A 7,151-nucleotide genomic window follows, 5' to 3' on the forward strand; every position below is an offset into this window, starting at 1 on the left:
ATCACTCTGGCTTAATGAAGATGTAACACAGTATTTCAAACTTGGTAAGTGCCTTTAAGAAGTGGGTGATCGTAACTCTGATCATAGTTATTTAAAGATTACAGAGGTTTTTAAAATCTAGATAAAAGAATATAGAGATTACAAAAGTGAAGATTCTCCATCTTTCATAAGAAAATCTCCTGGTCTTTCCAAACTGACCCCACGTTGGTCCTGAGGCTGAGGAAATGTCTGTCCCCGCAGACTGGCAGCACAGACTCCTTCCCAGGTTGGTGAAGGTGGAGTGTAACGGCAACCTCAAAGGGCTTCCCTTGCAGTGCCGTGTGCGCCTGCGTGTGTGTGTGTGTGTGTGTGCACGCGCGCGTGCGTGCACGTGCTCATGTGCTCAGTTACTCAGGCGTGTCCGACTCTGCACATTGACTGTAACCGGCCAGGCTCCTCTGTCCATGGTAACCCCCAGGCGGGGATACTGCAGTGGGTTGTCATTTCCTCCCCCAGGGGATCTTTCCCACCCAGGGATCGAACCTGGGTCTCCTGCATTGGCCAGTGGCTTCTTTACCATCTGAGGCACCAGGGAAGCCCCAAACTACCCTGTATACTGTGTCTATGTGTATGTCCATAATCGGTTCTGCCTTAACGCTAGCACTAGCAACTTTCTTGTTTGAAGTTTTTTGGTATGCTGTTCTAATTTGTCATGTGACTAGGGTAAACTTGATATTGCAAAATGAAATAAAGTGTATTTTAAAGGATCAAGGCAACAATTTATTCCTTCCTTCATGTGTGCTAATGTCTTTATCCTTTTTTTTCTTTTTGCCTCTGTATTCCTTCCCTATCTGTTTCTAGAAGTTATAATAAGTAAAGGACTTTAGGTCAGAAATAAATCCATACAGGGCATCCTCCCCTGGTCCTTTTCTCGGGGAGCTGCAGGCCCCAGGTTTGTCTGACACACTCCTGTGCCCACGCTGGTGTCTGCTGGTTCCCAGTATCGAGTGTGTTGCTTTGCTTCCTGATAACATTTTATTTCTAACTGCTGGCCCAGCTCTAACGTTGCATGTGTGTCTGCCATTGGCTTCTGGTGGACAGACTGGTCTGCAGGATGGGTTGGGGCTTGTGGGTCCTGAGATTCCATCCCATTCCTGGCATACTAGGCACCCAGCATGTTTATTTACCTCACACGATAGATACAGTGAAACTGAAAGGACCTCGGTTGAGTCCTACTCTTTGCGACTCCATGGAATTCTTCCAGGCTCCTCTGTCCATGGAATTCTCCAGGCAAGAATACTGGAGTGGGTCGCTATTCCCTTCTCCAGGGGATCTTCCCAACCCCAGGGACTGAACCCAGGTCTCCCACATTGCAGGTGGATTCTTTACTGTCTGAGCCAGCAGGGAAGCACAAGAAAGCGAGAGTGGAGTTTCCCAAGGAAAACGGTTTCTTCTCAGGGGAGCTTCCCGATCCAGGGATCAAACCAGTGTCTCCTGCATTGCAGGTAGATTATACCAGCTGAGCTACCTGAGAAGCCGATTTAACTCAGATGACCATTATAGCTACTACTGTGGGCAAGAATCCCTTAGAAGAAATGGAGTAGTCCTCATAGTCCACAAAAGAGTCTGTAATGCAGTACTTGGGTGCAGTCTCCAAAATGACAGAATGATCTCTGTTCATTTCCAAAGCAAAGCTTTCAATATCACAGTAATCCAGGTCTATGCCCCAACCACTAATTCCGAAGAAGCTGAAGTTCAATGGTTCTATGAAGACGTATAAGACCTTCTAGAACTAACACTAAAAAACGATGTCCTTTTCATCACTGGGGACTGGAATGCAAAAGTAAGAAGTCAAGAGAATCCTGGGTAAAAACAGGCAAGTTTGGCCTTGGAACACAAAATGAAGCAGGGCAAAGGCTAACAGTTTTGTCAAGAGAACATACTGGTCATAGCAAACACCCTCTTCCAATAGCAAGAGATGACTCTACACTTGGAAATCACCAGATGGTCAATATCAAAATCACATTAATTATATTCTTTGCAGTCAAAGATGGAGAAGCTCTCTAAAGTCAGCAAAAACAAGACCAGGAGCTGACTGTGGCTCAGATCATGAAGTCCTTATTGCCAAATTCAGAATTAAATTGAAAAAAAAATAGGGAAAACCACTGGACCATTCAGGTGTGACCTAAATGAAATCCCTTATGATTATACAGTAGAAGTGACAAATAGATTCAAGGGATCAGACCTGATAGAGTGCCTAAAGAACTAAGGACGGAGGTTCATGACATTGTACAGGAGGCAGTGATTAAGACCATCACCAAGGAAAAGAAATGCAAAAAGGCGAAATGGTGATCTGAGGAGGACTTAGAAATAGCTGAGAAAATAAGAGAAGCAAAAAGAAAAGGAGAAAAGGAAGGATATTCCCATTTGAATGCAGAGTTCCAAAGAATAGCAAGGAGAGATACGAAAGCCTTTCTCAGCGATCAGTGCAAAGAAATAGAGGAAAACAATAGAATGGGAAAGACTAGAGATCTCTTCAAGAAAATTAGAGATACCAAGGGAACATTTCATGCAAAGATGGGCACAATAAAGGACAGAAATGGTATGGACCTAACAGAAGCAGAAGATATTAAGAAGAGATGGCAAGTATACACGGAAGAACTATACAAAAAAGATCTTAATACCCAGATAACCATGATGGTGTAATCACTCACCAGGAGTCAGATCCTGGAGTACAAAGTCAGGTGGCATTTAGGAAGCATCGCTACAAACAAAGCTAGTTGAGGTGATGGAATTCCAGCTCAGCTATTTCAAGTCCTAAAAGATGATGCTGTGAAAGTGCTACACTCAATATGCCAGCAAATTTGGAAAACTCGGCAGTGGCCACAGGACTGGAAAAGGTCAGTTTTCATTCCAATCCCAAAGAAAGGCAATGCCAAAGAATGCTCAAACTACCATACAATTGCAGTCATCTCACATGCTAGCAAAGTAGCACTCAAAATTCTCCAAGCAAGGCTTCAATAGTACATGAACCGAGAACTTCCAGATGTTCAAGCTGGATTTAGAAAAGGCCAGAGGAACCAGAGATCAAATTGGGACCATCTGCTGGATCATCAAAAAAGCAAGAGTGTTCCAAAGAAACATCTGCTTTATTGACTACACCAAAGCCTTTGATTACATGGATCACAACAAACTGGAAAATTCTTAAAGAGATGGGAATACCAGACCACCTTACCTGCCTCCTGAGAAATTTGTATGCAGATCAAGAAGCAATAGTTAGAACCAGACATGGAACAACAGACTGGTTCCAAATTGGGAAAGGAGTACATCAAGGCTGTATATTGCCACACTGTTTATTTAACTTCCATGCAGAGTACATCATGCAAAATGCCAGTCTGGATGAAGCACAAGCTGGAATCAAGATTGCTGGGAGAAATATCAATAACCTCAGATATGCAGATGACACCATCCTTATGGCAGAACACAAAGAGGAACTGAAAAACCTCTTGATGAAAGAGGAGAGTGACAAAAGCTGGCCTGAAACTCAACATTGAAAAAACTAAGATCATGGCATTCAGTCCCATGACTTCATGGCAAATAGATGGGGAAACAATGGAAACAGTGACAGACTTTATTTTCTTGGGCTCCAAAATCACTGCAGATGGTGACTGCAGCCATGAAATTAAAAGATGCTTGCTCCTTGGAAGAAAAGCTATGGCCAACCTAGACAGCATATTAAAAAGCAGAGACACTACTTTGCCTACAAAGGTCTGTCTAGGCAAAGCTGTGGTTTTTCCAATGGTCATGTATGGATGTGAGAGTTGGATCAAAAAGAAAGCTGAGCACTGAAGAATTGATGTTTTTGACTGTGGTGTTGGAGAAGATCCTTGAGAGTCTCTTGGACTGCAAGGAGATGTAACCAGTCCATCCTAAAGGAAATCAGTCTGGAGTGTTCATTGGGAGGACTGATGTTGAAGCTGAAACTCCAAACTTTGGCCACCTGATGTGAAGAACGGACTCATTGGACAAGCCCCTGATGCTGGGAAAGATTGAAGGCAGGAGAAGGGGAGGACATAGGATGAGATGGTTGGATGGTATCACCGACATCAAACTCATGGACATGAGTTTGAGCAAGCTCCAGGAGGTGGTGATGGACAGGGAAGCCTGGTGTGCTATAGTCCATGGGATCACAAAGAGTCAGACATACTGAGGGACTGAACTGAACTGAACCACAGATACACACCCGAGGCTTGATGTTTCACAGGTAACCACTGGGCAAACAGATCAAATATCAGTTGGAGTCTTTCTAAAGCATCTGTGTCTCACTGTTACAGTCTGAAGTCAAAAAATTATTTCTAAAAGTCAATGGCATAACCAATATTTAGCAAGTAATATGGAAGTTATGGTTTGGGAAGTTCATCCAGGAACTGATGGTGGTGAAGACAGAAAAGCACAACCAAGGAAGACAATGTGAGACAGATATGATGCTATTGAAATGTTTTCTTTCTGGATTGGGCTTTGAGTGGTTGTCATATCTTGTCATTTTCTGTGTGGAGGAAGGGGGGTAGGGTCGGGGGGTGGGATTTTTTTGTGTATCTTCAAATTTTTCCAAATTCAAAAATGCTAAATTTACTAGGCACATAGGTTATTTTGTTTAGCACTGTTATCAGAACATAATTCCATATGGTATCATGATGACTAGTAATTCAGTAAAGTCTTAAAATCTGCAGTGTTTGAAAAATCCTCTTTCTGGTTATCTCTAAATGAATTCAATCAGTTAATGTTATGTGGTACGGTGACTGCAAATAATTATTGGAAAATATCTGTGCTGTTGCATCTGCTTCTAATGAAAGTGAAACTCTTGTTACTTCTGTCTGTTCCTTTCATTCTGTCCAAAAGGAATTACTTGGGATGAATTGTGTTGAAAGGCAGTATGTTTATAGCAGCCTCAGAAGACACATTAAAAATGCTGATAGCAAAAGAATGAGACTTTTAACAAGGCTGCAGTTGATTTTGAGAAGTGCATAGGAAACAAGATAATTCCCCTAAGTTGTTAGAAGAATGATCTTTTGAATAATGTTGCCTGTGTGCACGCTCAGTCACTCAGTCATGTCCAACTCTTTGTGACCCCATGGACCGCAGCACACCAAGCTTCCCTGTCCTTCACTGCCTCCCGGAGTTTGCTGAAACTCATGTCCATTTAGTCGGTGATGCTATCCAACCATCTCATCCTCTGTCATCCCCTTCTCCTTCCGCCTTCAGTCTTTCCCAGCATCAGGGTCTTTTCCAATGAGTCAGTTCTTCCTGATCAGGTGGCCAAAGTATTGGAATTTCAGCTTCGGCATCAGTCCTTCCAATGAATATTCAGGGTTGATTTCCTTTAGGAAGGACTGGTTGGATCTCCTTGCTGTCCAAGGAACTCTCAAGGAGAAATTGATAGGGGTCCCCAAATGTCCTGTTGACAACAGTGAACATTTACTACCATTTTTTTTTTTTTTTTAAATCTCATCCAAAAACAGAACTGGGCCCTAAGAGATGTGCGACATTTGCTTTTATGTCCATAGACGACAAAACAGGTCTGCAGAAACAAGGCCAGTCGGAAAAACACGTCCCCTGTCTCCGGGAGCCCAGGGGTTTACAGAGTAAAAACCACTGGTCATTTCTTTTGAAACTGTAAACATGTACGAGCAGAAGGGCACTAGTTCACTGATAATATTGCATAATACTTAGATTTTCACATTAAAAGTTACTTTGAAGCCGACGTCCAGATACCCCGTGAGGAGCGGTGGGTTCCTCTGTGATCATGGACTTTGGGGTGAAAGGCAGGGGTCGAGTGTAGACAGAAGGAGCTGGAGCCCCCACCCAGGTGAGGAGAACTCGAGGAGAAGTTCGGGTCTGGGGGCTGGAGAAGCATGTTTGATGGAAACACGAGGCAGTGGGGGGCGGGGAGACACGGAGAGGAACCAGCAGGTCTCACCCGGGACGTGACGCCGGGCTGGGGACCTGAGATGCCTCACCCCGCCCATGCCGTACAAGATTCCGAGGACAGGCAAGTCCATCCTATGTCATGGCTGAGGCCTATGATGCCCACCGAGACTAAATAACTTAGGCAGAGTTCCTGAATGAGCCAGGGGCTGAGCCAGGTCTGAATCCATGCGTGTGAGCCCAGCACCAGGGACCCCTCACCCCACCACCTGCATCCCAGTGCCTCTGAGGAGCCCTCTAGACTGCCCTGCCGGATGGGATGCGGGGCAGCCCTGGGCCCGGCCTCTGCCAGCGTGGCGGGGCCCCCTGGTTCCGTGGGGAAGTCAGCAGCCCTCGGTCATCTGTAGGGTTCTCTCATCTAGAAAGGTCATCACCATACAGATGGCTAGCAAACACATGAAGAGATGCTCAACATCACTCAGTATCAGAGAAATGCAAATCAAAACCACAATGAGGTACCATCACACGCCAGTCAGGATGGCTGCTATCCAAAAGTCTACAAGCAATAAATGCTGGAGAGGGTGGGGAGAAAAGGGAACCCTCTCACATTGTTGGTGGGAATGCAAACTAGTACAGCCACTATGGAAAACAGTGTGGAGATTTCTTAAAAAACTGGAAATAGAACTGCCATATGACCCAGCAATCCCACTTCTGGGCATACACACTGAGGAAACCAGATCTGAAAGAGACACGTGGACCCCAATGTTCATCGCAGCACTGTTTATAATAGCCAGGACATGGAAGCAACCTAGATGCCCATCAGCAGACGAATGGATAAGGAAGCTGTGGTACATATACACCATGGAATATTACTCAGTCATTAAAAAGAATTCATTTCAATCAGTTCTAATGAGATGGATGAAACTGGAGCCCATTATACAGAGTGAAGTAAGCCAAAAAGATAAAGACCAATACAGTATACTAACGCATGTATATGGAATTTAAAAAGATGGTAACGATATAACCCTATATGCAAAACTGAAAAAGAGACACAGATGTACAGAACAGACTTTTAGACTCTGTGGGAGAAGGCGAGGGTGGGATGTTCAGAGAGAACAGCATTGAAACAAGTATACTATCAAGGGTGAAACAGATCACCAGCCCAGGTTGGATGCATGAGACAAGTGCCCGGGGCTGGTGCACTGGGAAGACCCAGAGGGATGGGATGGGGAGGGAGGCGGGAGGGG

This window comes from Muntiacus reevesi, chromosome 10 (assembly GCF_963930625.1).
Source record: "Muntiacus reevesi chromosome 10, mMunRee1.1, whole genome shotgun sequence".
Classification (NCBI taxonomy): domain Eukaryota; kingdom Metazoa; phylum Chordata; class Mammalia; order Artiodactyla; family Cervidae; genus Muntiacus; species Muntiacus reevesi.